Here is a 14,165-nt window from a genome sequence, read left to right on the forward strand (position 1 = left end):
TTCTTCAGATCGCCCTGCATATATCCTATTGGACGTAGGTGTGGTCTCTGACTCGGCCAATGCAGAACATTGCATGTGTTCTGGTGAAGCCATCCTTTTGTTGATATGGATGTATGGTTTGGGCCATTGTTGTGTGGAAAGGTGGAATTCCTTACCATCCACAGCTATGTGGCAGACATCAGAATGTTTTGGAGCCACAAGGGACCAGTATTTGGAACTGTTCATAATCCCCTCTAACTTGGCTACAGCCCCAGTTCCAGCTTATGAACAGCAACCCCAAAGTAGGACACTCCAGCTCCATGCTTTACCATGGGGGTGGTGTTGTTGTGGTTGATGTGCAGTGGTGATATTGTGCCAAACACACCTGTCAGAATTGTGGCTAATGAGTACAGCCAGTGTCCCATATTACCATAACACATTTTCCCACTTGCTTTTTGGAGACCTGATGTATTGTTGTCAGACTTTCATCAGGCCTGGATATTGTTTTGAGTGTGCTATCTTCCAACCCTACCCTATAACCAGGACATATGGAGACCATGGAAGATTGTTGTGACATGTAGTACACACCCAGTACTTGCTGGAGATTCCTGCTACTCCTTCACTATTGCTGTAGGGCTCTTGGCAGCCTCCCTGGCCAGTTTTGGTCTTGTATTCTCATAGACTTTGGTGGGATGTCCACTCCTTTGCAATGTCACTGTAGCCCCATATTTTGAATACCTTTTGATGACTGACTGCACCATTTTCCATAGTATGTGCAATGCTGTGGAAATGTTTGGGTACCCTTCTCCAGGCTGATACATCTCAAACATGTGGTCCCTTAGCAGTTTTGTCAACTGTATGTGAACCATGTCTGTTGCTGTAGCAGGCAACTGGTTATATGTTAGGATAATCCTGGGAGGACAGCTGACCATTAGTTTCTGTTAATCAAAGAGTCTCTGTAATTGATGTCTGTTGTGTACCCAATAAGATGTACTGCTGTAGTTTTATCGAAAGATGTCTCAACACAGTACTAGCTTCATCCTCTGCACAAATATGCATCTAGGTTGTTGTACTATTGTTATGTGTCATTATTTTTCCCCTAACAGATTTGTTTGCTATACAATTGAATTTTACAGGTCATAGGTCACATGAAAGGTTGGTAGTATTCTGAACTTGTCTATTGTGCTGTCATTTTTGTATATCACACATACCTGGCATTCTAACAGATGTGTACACCATTTATATGCACTATATACCACTAATTTCTATAATATGACCCTAGTTTTGGGCCTTTGTCCCCTCATTTTGTCGGTCTTTGTCCAGGTGTCCTGCAATGACAGGTTGTGAGGTATGCTACAGATATGCGACATAGGCCCCTGTCATGACCACCATGATGCAATGCAGTAAACAACACCACAGGTGAACATGTAGATCTTGCCAAATGGCTGAGTGTAACAGTTGTGTGCATGGTCACATGCATTAACTTTAGCATGCCTGAGGTACTGGTGAGCCACAACAGGGAAACCCCATGCTTACTGGGTTCATGCTGCTGTCCCATGTGCAGACCAGAAGGACCTATGTAGTTGTGAGGGAGAGATATTCTCAGCAGATTCATATTAGGCATTGGTACAAAATGAACTCTACATTTCTCCATAGGTACAGTAGTACACACTATGATATTAAACAATTTGCTGTCCTTCACCATACATGTGCACTTGTGTGCATTACTAAACCCCACCCACTAATCCATTTTGCACTGACATATGCATCTAGAGACTCTGTAGAAGACAGTTTAAATGTTACTGCATTACATTGATGTGCACTTTGGCCTTATCTGGATTCTCCTCGCCTGTTGCCTGGGTGCCACCCACCTACACAACTGCTGTTTCTCATGTTTGAGTTTGTGTGGGGACCATGCCAAGGTTTGTAAGCAGCTCCTCTGTTGCCATAAGTGGGGCCTATGCGGCTGGGCTACCACCAGTAGCAGTACAGTCCCTCACTACAGCAGCAGCCCTTTGCCGGGCATGACCTATCAGGTCAGTTGCTCTATGCCTGACCTGATTGTATGTGCGTCCATGGTGGCCCAACACATTCACTCTGTGGATGATCTCATCCGACAGGACAGTCCGCTCCTGCAGATGTTGCCGGCTTCGACTGGGAAGGATGGCATAGTTTAAGATTACAGCTTCTGTGATGGCTGCTGTCTCTGCATCAGTGTAAGGCAGTTACTGCTGCATGGCACCTGGAGGACATACACAGGGAAACACATCACAGGAACTCAGACATTGCCCAGAGTTCTTTACAGAGCCAGCACATGCATATGGACTCTCATTAGCCACCACTTGCAATCACATCATATACCTGCACCTGGCAACACTATATGAACAAGCATTGTACTCCTGGTCCTGATGTGTCACGTTCCCCCCAGTGAGGTCCAGTACATTCCATAAAACACCATTCATCATTCACGTTTGTGTAGAGGGATGACAGTGGCCATGTTCCTTGCAGATGGAATGTCAGTGGTGCTCAGGGTCTGCTTGCATACAGTGTGTAATGGAGGTGGAAGCATATGCCTGAGTTCATGTAGGATGCAGACAGGAATGTTATCAGGCCCCAAGGGGACTTGCTTTTGTCAAGTTTGATTAGGCAGTTTGCATCTGATCCATGATGGTGAGGGGAGGGGTGCGCATGCTGTGCATATCCACCTATACTGATGGTGATCCAGGGTGGTGATGTTTGCCCTAAACCTGTCTGCAGCAGGTTGGCTGTAGCTATGGTGTGTATGTGTTGTGATTGACAACCATTACAGGGTGGGTTGGGTTGGTGCCTCTGAGACTGCAGACACATGTGAAGATGGCCCTGTGATTGCCCTTAGTGCATGTATCCAATTTGTACTAATAGTTACCTTACAGTAATCCACCTGTGACCTAATATGCTCGTTCAGACAAGGGTTGACATGCTGCCCAGTTGGTGGCTGCTTCTACTTTGCCCCATGCAACCAATATAGCATCACATTATGTGCTTTGTGCAATGCTGCTGTCCAGAAAAAGGGTTTTCTCTACTTTGGTGGAGACACATTTTACAAGTAAGGTATTGCTGAGGCCATGCAACTATGTGGGTGGTCATATATCTGTTTGTAGCAGGCATGGACACAGGGTCAGAACACAGTTGGCCACCTCTACAATTTCAATGTGATACTCATGCGTATTATACTACCCATGTCTGTGTCAGGACAATGACACCACCAGTAGCTGTAGAGGTGTAACTCTGTTGGATGCACAGAAACTAAGGTTACACATGTACAACATGTACAGCTTATTCACCTGATGATTTGCATCCCATGTCAGCTGTTATGAGGCAGCCAGGTACATCCACTCATACATACCTATGTACAGGTAATACCTGCTATACATTTCTGTTCTATATCAGTATGGCACACTGTAATGACAGTCTATTTGCTCAGTCTGTCATGTCAACCTGTTAAGACAGGACATTTGCAGGACAACTCACATACATGGTGGCCTATGGTCCACAATTAGTGACACTTTCTTCATATTGCTGTAACACATGTATGTCATTTGATATTCTGTAGCCTTTGCATTCACAGACATGCCCTAGAGGATGTCTGATGTTCATATGGCAGGCAGTGAGGTGAAAGGCTAGGTGTGTGGTAGTGAGGGTAGGAACTGTTAATGTTGTGAGTATGACTGGTATGGGGATAAAGCTAGCTGATATGCTGGACATAGGAAAGGTAGATATATAGTGTGTGCCAGAGACCAGATAGAAGGGGTGTACAGCTGTGTGTAATGGATTCAGGTATAAATACTTCTATCATGGTGTGTATGGGAGGGGAAATGGTGTAGGGGTTAACCTGAAGGAATATTATGCCAAGAGTGTTTGTGGAGGTGATAAGATTATCGGATAGAGTGATGTTCAGGAGGTTTTGAATTGATGGTGTAATGTTGACAGGTGTTAGTGCATATGCTTCACTAATTGCCTGTGTAATGGATGAGACAGATGTACTTTGGTGTGGTTGGATGAAGTGGTGATGCCTGTACCCAAGGGTGAGTGAGTGGTGATTGGGCAGATTCCAATGGGCATGTTGGTGACAGGGACAGAGGGGAGGCAGAAGTGATGTATAGATGTGTTGTTAAGCAAAGGAATGCAGAAGGTGAGATGGTGGTGGAATCTGCAACAGAGGTTGGACATGGGTGTGGTGAATACACAGTATTACAAGACCGAGGGGCATAGGGTGACATACAAGAGTGGAGGAAGATGCACACAGGTGGATTATCTCCTATGCAGGTGGGCCTGTTTGAAGGGGATTGGTAACTGTAAAATGGTGATGGGGAAAGTGTAGTTAAACAGCATGGAAGGTTGGTCTGTGGGATGATGTTGGTGATCACTAAGAGGAGGAGGAGTGTGAGGGTGGCACCACAGATCAAATGGTGGATACTGAGAAAGGGTGATTGTGAGGCTGAGTTCAGGGAAATGTTAAGACAGGCAGTGGCTGGCAGTGAAGAGTTAGCAACTATCGGGGTAAATATATCTGAGCTAGTAAGGGAGATGAGTAGAATGGGGCTTGGAGTGACATCTGCACAGAGAAGGGAGGACAAGGAGTCCTGGTGGTGGCATGAGGAAGTACAGGGGAGTATACTGAGAAAGAGGTTGGCCAAGAAGAAGTGGGATTGTCAGACAGATGCAGAAAGTAGACAGGTGTATAGGGAGATGGGGTGCATGACAAAGAGAGTGGTGGCAAAGGCTGTGGATGGGGCATCTAAAGGTTTATATATCAGGTTGGACACCAAGGATGGACAGTAGGACCTGTAACAATTGGCTGGACAGAGGCATGTAGCTAGCAAGGATGTGCAGCAGATAAGGCTGAGAAAGCATAATGGTGGAAATGCACTCACTAGGAGGAAAGTGTGTCAAGCATGTGGAAACAGTACTTTGATGGGCTGTTGAATGATGAGAATGAGAGAATGAGAAGGCTGGATGATGTGGGTATGGTGAATCAGGATGTGCAACAGATTATCAAGGGGGAAGTAAGAATAGCTATGAAGAGGTTTAAGAATGTAAAGGCTATTGGTCCTGATGGCATACCTGTGGAAGAATGGATGTGTTTAGGACAAATGGCAGTGATCTTTTTAACCATATTGTTTACTGTAATCTGGGACAGTGAGAGGAGGCATGAGGAGTGAATGAAATGTGTTTGGGCACTGATTATAAAAATAAGGGTGGTGTGCAGAGCTTTAGCAACTACAGAGGGTTAACACTGATCAGTCACAGCATGAGGTAATGGTAAAGCATGGTGGAAGCTGGACTAAGAAGGGAGGTGAAGATTACTGAACAGCAGCATGGTTTAATGCCAGGATACAGCAATACAGATGCGATGTTTGCTCTGAGAGTGTTGATGGGGACATACAGGGAAGGTTGGACATAACTGTGTTATGTCTTGGTGGACTTACAGACAGCATATGACAGGATGCCTTGAGAGGAGTTGTGGTATTGTATGAGGTGGTCAGGAGTGGCAGAGACATCTGTAAGTATGTTACAGGATATGTACAAGGCTAGCGTGACAGCAGTGAGTTCTGCATTGGGAGTGACAGGTATGTTTAAGATGGAGGTGGGAGTACATCAGGGATCAGCTATGAGCCCTTTCTCATTTGCAGTGTTGTTGGACAGGTTGACAGACATGATCAGACAGGAATCCCGCTAGACTGTGCTGTTTGCAGATGACACTGTGGTATGTAGTGAGAATAGGGAACAGGTTCAGGAGACCCTGGAAAGGTGGAGGTATGATCTAGAGGGGGAGAATTGATGGGCAGCAGGACTAAGATGGAATATATGTGTGTGAATGGGAGGGAGGATGGAGGAATGGTGAGGATGCAGGGAGTACAGTTTGCTAAGGTGGATAGGTGTAAATACTTGGAAACAACAGATCAGAGTAATGGTGAGTGTGGAGAAGAGGTGACAAAGTGAGTATGGCAGGATGTGGGTGGTGGGGAAGAGTGTCATATGTCATTTGTGACAGACAAGCACCAGTAAGAGTGAGAGGGAAGGTCTACAGGAGGGTAGTGAGACCAGCTATGTTATATGGGTTGGAGGCATTGGCATTGAAAAAAGAAGCACAAGTTAGAGCTAGACGTAGCAGAGTTACTGATGGTATGATTTGCACTCGGTGTGGTCTAGCAGTGTCACAGTTAGTATTGTGCAATACACACTCCAGTAGAGGTCATATGTGAGCCATCCTTTCCTGGGGTGACTCAGGGCCCTGAGCTGTGTTCCATGTCACTGCCAACAGATACAGTTTCTACGGCCATAGGTTCTGCTCAGCAACATATCAGAGCAACATGTGTTGTTGAGACATAATATTGTTTGAACTTACTATTTTCCACATTTACATGCCCCCTGGTATATTCCATTACAGGCTTGATTGTTTGACATAGCTGTTTATTTGTTTTCAGTTCAGTTGGTATACTCCATCAGTCTCACTGTGTGTGTGTCTGTGTGTCTGTGTGTGTGTGTGTGTGTGTGTGTGTGTGTGTGTGTGTGTGTGTGTGTGTGTGTGTGTGTGTGTGTGTGTGTGTCTGACTGTTTGTTTGTGTGTGTTTGTGTCTCTCTCTCTTTCTTTCTCTGAGACCGATGTAAGATATACATCTGTTTTGTATAGGCAGCATCTTGCCTTTAGTAGCTGATGATCATGAGCAGATGATGGCCTGTGCACCCATTGGAGTCCCCCATTTGCTAACTGTATGTGGAACAGCTGTGATATCATTCCCATACCCGATAGCATGGAAACACACTCCTATAACTGAGTACTTCATGTGGAGGTTGCCCCTTTTCCTTGCCTGGGAGGAGTACTTCATGAAGGTGTGTGTGACAAACAGCATCACAGAGTGTAATTGGGAATACCTCTTATGACAAACACTGTGGAGACAGCCAACAAACTGGGGGAGAATGCTCAAGACATAGCAACAGAATGTAAGTATTGCTGCTATATAGTTGAACTATTGCTAGTTTGACAGGGTTTGTGTGGATATGGCTGCTCTGCATGAATTTAAGTCTGATAGTGTTATGTGGTTGACATAACTTTCAAATGGAGGGCTATCTGCAGACTGGCCTGAGTTTGGACTCATATTTGGTGTGTTACTCACACATTTTTGGCCTTGGAAATTCAGTAGCATACAATGATTGCAGTCAGTAAATGGTAACATCCATATGTGTTTCTGACTTCATATCCGTCAGAACAGATATGTTACAACAACCCTGTTACACCAGCAACTTTTTCAGTTTATGACAGCAATATGTCAATATTGACCATGTGTTTGGGCCTCTGCCCCCAAATATGTCAGGCTTTGTCCAGATGTCATGCTGTAAGAGGTGTATAGGTGTAGTATATCATTATATAGTGACTTGATTCCAGATATCATCCCAATGATGTATCAGACTGCCATACATGTTACGTGTAGAAGGCCTTATACATGAGGAAAAAGCCTGGATGTTCTGCGGGACTCTATACAGTTGAGAGGACAGTGTATTTCTGGGCATTGTTACAGACTGTAAGAATTGTCTAACATTGTACTGTGAATGTGTTATTTGGCCTGTATAGGGGGTAAAGTGTTGAGTGTCCTTTTCTATCTGACTTTGCATGCTGCTCCAGCTTCTGGTGATCTATCAGCTGTATATGTTTTTAGGTGCAGACTGAGACATGTCCCATACCACAGCCAGGAGTCAGAGTACACTGTGAATTGGGACAGTATATATAGGGGTAGTGTGTGAGTGGCAAGTGTGTGAGTGGCAAACATGCCAACGATTTTGTTCTCACAGTCCATATTCTCTACTGTTCCTGTAGTTTACCTGTATGTTACTTTGAATGTGGTGAGATTGGTTCTGGGTATGTACTTTCACGCTGGTGTCTGTTGGTCAGTGCTGTTACATCCCTGTAGTGCCTGATATATTTGCAATTACATGTGTACTCCCTCATAGCAAAATTGGATTTCTGTTGTGTCAGTCTGCTTGTAGTTTAGACAGTACTTGGTGACATGCCTAACAGCTAAGTGTAGTTTCCCTACTGTGATGCTATGTCCCGATATTTATTAGTTATACTGTTGCCTGACCCCAATACATGTTGTGTATGTCTGACACATCAGTGGGATGATGTGAAGATGTATGTCAGTGAGTAGTAGGGAGTAATTTGGTTTTAGACTTGGGTTATTCCAGTCAATATATGGTACAACAGAAATGAGGGTGTTACTGCATCAACTGTGTCACCTTATCTACTCCAGTATTTGGGATATGTTCCTAGCTTCAGGGCTTTACCCCCCCCCCCTCCAGTCAGGCTTGGTCCAGATTTGTTGCTCTAATGGGTTTTGAGCATACCTCTTGACTGGCCAGATTGTTTCAGACTATCCAGAATTATTGCTCATATGTATGTTCTGGACCACAGAATCATTATTTCCATTTCTGTGGTAGATCACTGTGATGATTTGTGGATTTCTGTCTGTAAATAATAACATACATTTCAGTTTCAGAACTCACATCCTTCTAGACATATATGCTGACATGAACCCTATTATTATAGGAACATTCTACATTTATAACTGCAGTACATACTTTATGTCCCTGTTCTTGGATCATTGTTCCTTCATTTTGACAGCCTTTGTCCAAAATTATGGGACTGAGATGGTGGCTCACACAGTGTATCTAGATCATGCCAAGGCTTTTGACACCATCCTCCACTCTGGAATTATAGATAAACTCACTAAACTAGGTATAAATCCCTATGTCACAAGATGGGTTGCCAACTGGCTCACTGACAGAACCCACACTGTGAAAGTAGCAGACTCCAAATACGACTTCAGACCAGTGACAAGTGAAGTACCACAGGGTTCAGTCCTGTGTCATCTCCTGTTTGGTATCTACTTTTCTGAAGTACAGGCTAACACAGAAGGTCCTTGGCTAATGAAGTTCGCAGATCACTGCAAACTTGGAGCCATAATCGAAACTCCTAATGATGCGGACATCTTACAAAAGGGCCTCACTGAGACAGATGCCTGGTGTCAAAGCCATGGCCTCAAGCTCAATGCCAAAAAGTGCATTGTCATCCCCTTTGGTAAAAACTCTGTACCCATGAGCTACCACATAGGTGGCAGTCTACTTAACGCTGAAGGTGTGATAAGAGACCTTGGGACACAGGTGGACAGTAGTCTCTCCTTTGATAATCACATCGCAACAGCAGTCATGAAATCTTTCTACGTGGCACACCTTATCAAAAAAGGTTTCTCATTCAGGAAAAAAGAGGTCATTGTTCCCCTCTATTCGTCACTCTTTGGACCCATTATACAATACAATGCCCCTTTTGGTATGTACCTCACAAGACATCTACAACAACTGGAAAGGCCGCAGAAATACCTCACAAAGAGTATTACTGGTCTCAAATAGATGCTCTATGCACATCATCTAAAAAAATTCCAGCTTTACTCCGTCGCATATCGCTTACTCAGAGGCTATCTCTGCCTAACATATAAAGCTATGTCAAACCCAGAGCTGTTGGACATGTTCCACTTAAAAAATCCCAATCCCTCTGAGCTACACGCTCTAGAGACCTAAACCTTGTTACCACAATAAACAGTACATGTTGGAGGGATAGATTCCTGTACCAGAGACTTCCCATACTCTGGAACAAACTACCTAACTATATCAAACAAAGCTCCTCATTAGCACTCTTCAAGAAAAATCTTGATGATTGGATGGGAAATAGGAAATTCATCCCGGGAATCATCTCTGTGGATCTGCTCAACAGGGGCACAGGAAAATAATTTTCTTGGGTGGCAAATGTCATGGTGCCTTTTTGGCTAGGCTTATATAGGCCCTAGGGCCAATAGCCTAGTACCTACCTATGAACCTATGAACTTAAGAGGTGTAGAGGTATGGTGCTGGGTATGACTCCACAACATGTTATGGGCATATATATATATTTTTTAGATATATCTATACTGATATATATATATTCCTTTTTTGATATCTATACGTATGTTTATATAACAATATATATGTATATATTTTATACATATTTATTTTATATGTGTAGCTCCATATATCTGATGTATATACTTTTTGATATTTGTCTATCACCATGCACATCTGTATGTGTGTATATATATATATATATATATATATATATATGCTAAACATGACTGACTCCACAGTGTTTGTTGTTCCCTACTATTCTATACCTGTACTGAATGATATATTTGAAAAAACAGCATTAATTATTACATCTCAGATGGTATAGTGGTAAATTGCTCTGAGTATGATGTACAGCATCCTGGGTTCAAGCTTTGACAGGACTGATTATTTTGTTGCTGGGCAGAACAGTGGCTGATAGAGACAGGGTGATTAAGGCAGTTTTTAGCAGTTGTAAGCAGGTTTGTGTGGGTTTGCGTGATGGTAAGCAATGCCAACACATGATTAAATGGGAAACAGCTTAATCTGTGTAGGCTTCACTTAACATCATGCAAACTTGCTTACTGATGCTTACTGCTGCTTCTGGCAGCTTACTCCCGCTTACCCCCACACTAATTTTTTTAAAAGAAAAGAAAAAAAGGGGTGATAGGGAAGTGGTGGAAAGGAGGCATGCAGAGGGAAAAACAATGTGACAGATAGCTAGGGATGTACACAATGGGTGTAAGGAAGGTCCATAGCTGTCCATTTCTGATACAGCAACAGCTGTGCATTTGCACAGCATTTGGAGGTGAATTTGGACACTCCATCCCCTGAGGGAAGGATGAGGACAACAGTAATCTGCTGTTAAGCCAATTAGATCAGATTACATGTGTCCAGTGGACATGTGTGTGAAATGGAAAGCTATGTATGGGTGACATTTTTTGTGGGACAGATTGCCCCCTTTTTTTTTATAAGGTGAGAGTGGGATGTTGGGAAAGGATAGTAGGTATATTTGTGTAGGTAAGTTGGGTAGGAAGACAGACAAGACAATGGCAATGTATGACACATTTGGGGGTAAATACCTTGGACAGGGAGGGTGGTTGGAAATCAGATGTTCATGAGCCCCCAAATGGATACAGTGGGACTGAGGTCCCCACCCATGGGCAGTCACCACGGCACCTTCACTGCCCCAAAGGTGGCTGTGCTGGGGGCTGAACAGGAGGGGCAGGCTGACCCTCAAGATGCACAATGCAGCCTTCAAGTTGACATAGCAGATCTCTGAACTCCTTTCAAAGCTCGCTACGCACCAATCCCAGACCTGACAATGGGTGACAGTGTCCTGTCCATGCCCACTCCTGGGGGGGATGTGCCCCATTCCCTGAGGTGGTTCCTCTCAAAGATAGTTCAGGGCCAGCAGACAATGAGGTCCCGGGCTGGGTCCCAGATGTGCTGGAGCCCAGTGCTACGGCCAATTGAGGTGGAACAGGTGAATCCGCTGGGATCAGCCTTCCCAGGCGTGCTATGGTGTTGCAGTTTTGTAACATGTTGGTTAGTCATGAAAAACACATTCCAGGATTAGTTATAACAGCATGCATAGGTATTCCCATTAACGCAAAACAACATATTTGGAACAGTTGCATAGCAAACAGAACACATGCATATGGAATCACAGTGGGCATTATAACAGCATGCAGGTTACATTAATAGCAACAGGCCATCAATAATAGTATTTAAATAAGGAACATTAATAGTCAAATGTTTAAATATTTGTAGAACAATAGGACACAAGTCCCAACAGTAGGTTTTATGAAAAACATACCCATTGATTTATGTGTTTAGATTATTGGTGCAGATAGGGTGGGGGAGATAGAGAGATATCAATTAACAACTGTATAGGGTTCATTTGCTCACAACTTTAATGATGATTGTTCTAATCATTACTCTGCAATTATTACCTCACTTTACATCGACCTATGGACTTGGGTTGGGCAGTGGTATGTTTGTACACAGCGTATAAGTACAGCCTTCTTACAGCCAAGATATACCTTTTCTTACCTGGCAATCCTGTGAAGGAAATTTCTGTTAAAACTACCTGACTGTTTCTACCCATATTCACATAGTCAGGGTTACATATGTGCACTCATACTGTGTGTGTGTGTGTGTGTGTGTGTGTGTGTGTGTGTGTGTGTGTGTGTGTGTGTGTGTGTGTGTGTGTGTGTGTGTGTCCTACTGTTATATTCTGCCTTTATTTCTATCAGTCACTCTGGGTGTGGGTGGCAGTGACCACTAGCTGTGACAGCATGATACTTGAGGGACATTTCTTGGAGGAGACTACTTGGTGTATGTACTTATCTTGTTGTCATTTGCAGCCTTGGGGTTGGACAGTGAGTGTTGTACACAGTGTATAAGTACAGCCTTCTTACAGCTAAGATATACCTTTTCTTACCTGGCAGACCTGTGGAGGATATTGCTGTTAATGCTACCTGACTGTTTCTACAGATATTCACATATTCCTGGGTGAAATTATGCATACAGCTTACTACCACTCCTGGGATTCAAATCGTGCTTATTTGTGCAAAAAATAGAACAAAGTTTGTGTTTCATCAGAATGAACTATTGAGAAACTGCTGTCTCTTGTTTGACTGTTTTATGTCTAATACTTTCTTAGTTGTATAATCTGACCTTGTAATTCTAACAGTCGTGCATGGCAGATAGTTCTTATACTGTGCATTCATAATTTGACATAGTACTGTCTGGAAAACACTGGTTAATAAAACATTCCTATTCAGGTATCAGGTCTTGGTGCATGGAACATTTCATATAGTTAATCTCCTGTTTTACAACTCCACAATCTTTGTCAGATGAGCCTTGATTATTTAATGCTTTCAGAGCTACAGTTGCTGTGCAGAAACTGTACACATTTCGAATCATACCACCACAACCCCTCACACTGTTTAAACTCAGCCTCTCCACAGGGACGTGCCCACAGAGTGGTGCACAGCAACGGTTATTCCGCTCCACAAAGATGGAGCCACAATGTAACCCGGGAACTATCACCCTATAAGCCTGACTAGCTTGGTCTGCAAAGCTATGGAGCGCATCATCATGGATCTCATTAACAGAGACATTGGAAATCTCCAAACACTGGACCTAACCCAGTTCAGCTTTGTTAAGGGAAAATCATGCCTCCTAAACCTAGTGGACATCTTTGAGACAGTTACCAAGGCTGTAGATGAGGGAAATGTGGTCCACACAGCCTACCTAGACCTCGCAAAGGCCTTCAACACCATTCCCCTCTCAGATATTATAGACAAGCTCACCAGCCTGAACATAAACCCCTACATCATGAGATGGGTTGCCAGCTGGCTCATGGACAGAACCCACATGGTAAGAGTTGCAGGAGCTAGGTCTGACTCTAAACCAGTTACAAATGGTGATCCCCCAGGGCTCAGTCTTAGGACCTCTCCTGTTTGGCATATACTTCTCAGAGGTACAGGCAAGCACAGGAAGACTATGGCTCACCAAGTTCTCAGACGACTGCAAACTAGGGGCTGTAATTGACTCTCCGGCTGACACAGACATCCTCCAAAAGGGTCTCACTGAGACAGATACCTGGTGTCAAAACCATGGTCTGAAGCTAAATGCCAAAAAGTGCATAGTCATCCCCTTTGGAAAAAAACAAAGTACCCACAAACTACCACATAGGTGGTAGCCTGCTAAATATGAAAGACGTAATAAGGGATCTGGGGACCCACGTAGATAGTAACCTCTCCTTTGATAATCACATTGCCAAGGTGGTTAGAAAATCCTTCTATCTGGCCCACCTAATCACAAAAGGGTTTGCATCCAGATCGAAAGAGGTCATTGGGCCCCTCTATGCATCACTCATCAGACCCATCATAGAGTACAATGCCCCATTTGGGATGAACCTTACAAAACACCTGCAACAACTGGAAAGACCACAGAAGTTCCTCACCAAGAGGGTCACTGGCCTCAAGCAAATGCCCTATGCAGCTCGACTGAAGAAACTCCAGCTGTACTCGGTTGCATACAGCCTACTCAGAGGTGATCTCTGCCTGACATACAAGGCCATGTCCAACCCAGAATTGATGGACATGCTCCACCTAAAGAAAACCATATCCCCTCGAGCCATACGCTCCAGGGATCTAAACCTCACCACAACAATAAATAGGACGTGCCGGAGGGATAGATTCCTGTCCCAGAGACTTCCCATGCTC

Source organism: Protopterus annectens, chromosome 2.part2 (genome assembly GCF_019279795.1).
Source record: "Protopterus annectens isolate FY-2018-M chromosome 2.part2, PAN1.0, whole genome shotgun sequence".
NCBI lineage: Eukaryota > Metazoa > Chordata > Ceratodontiformes > Protopteridae > Protopterus > Protopterus annectens.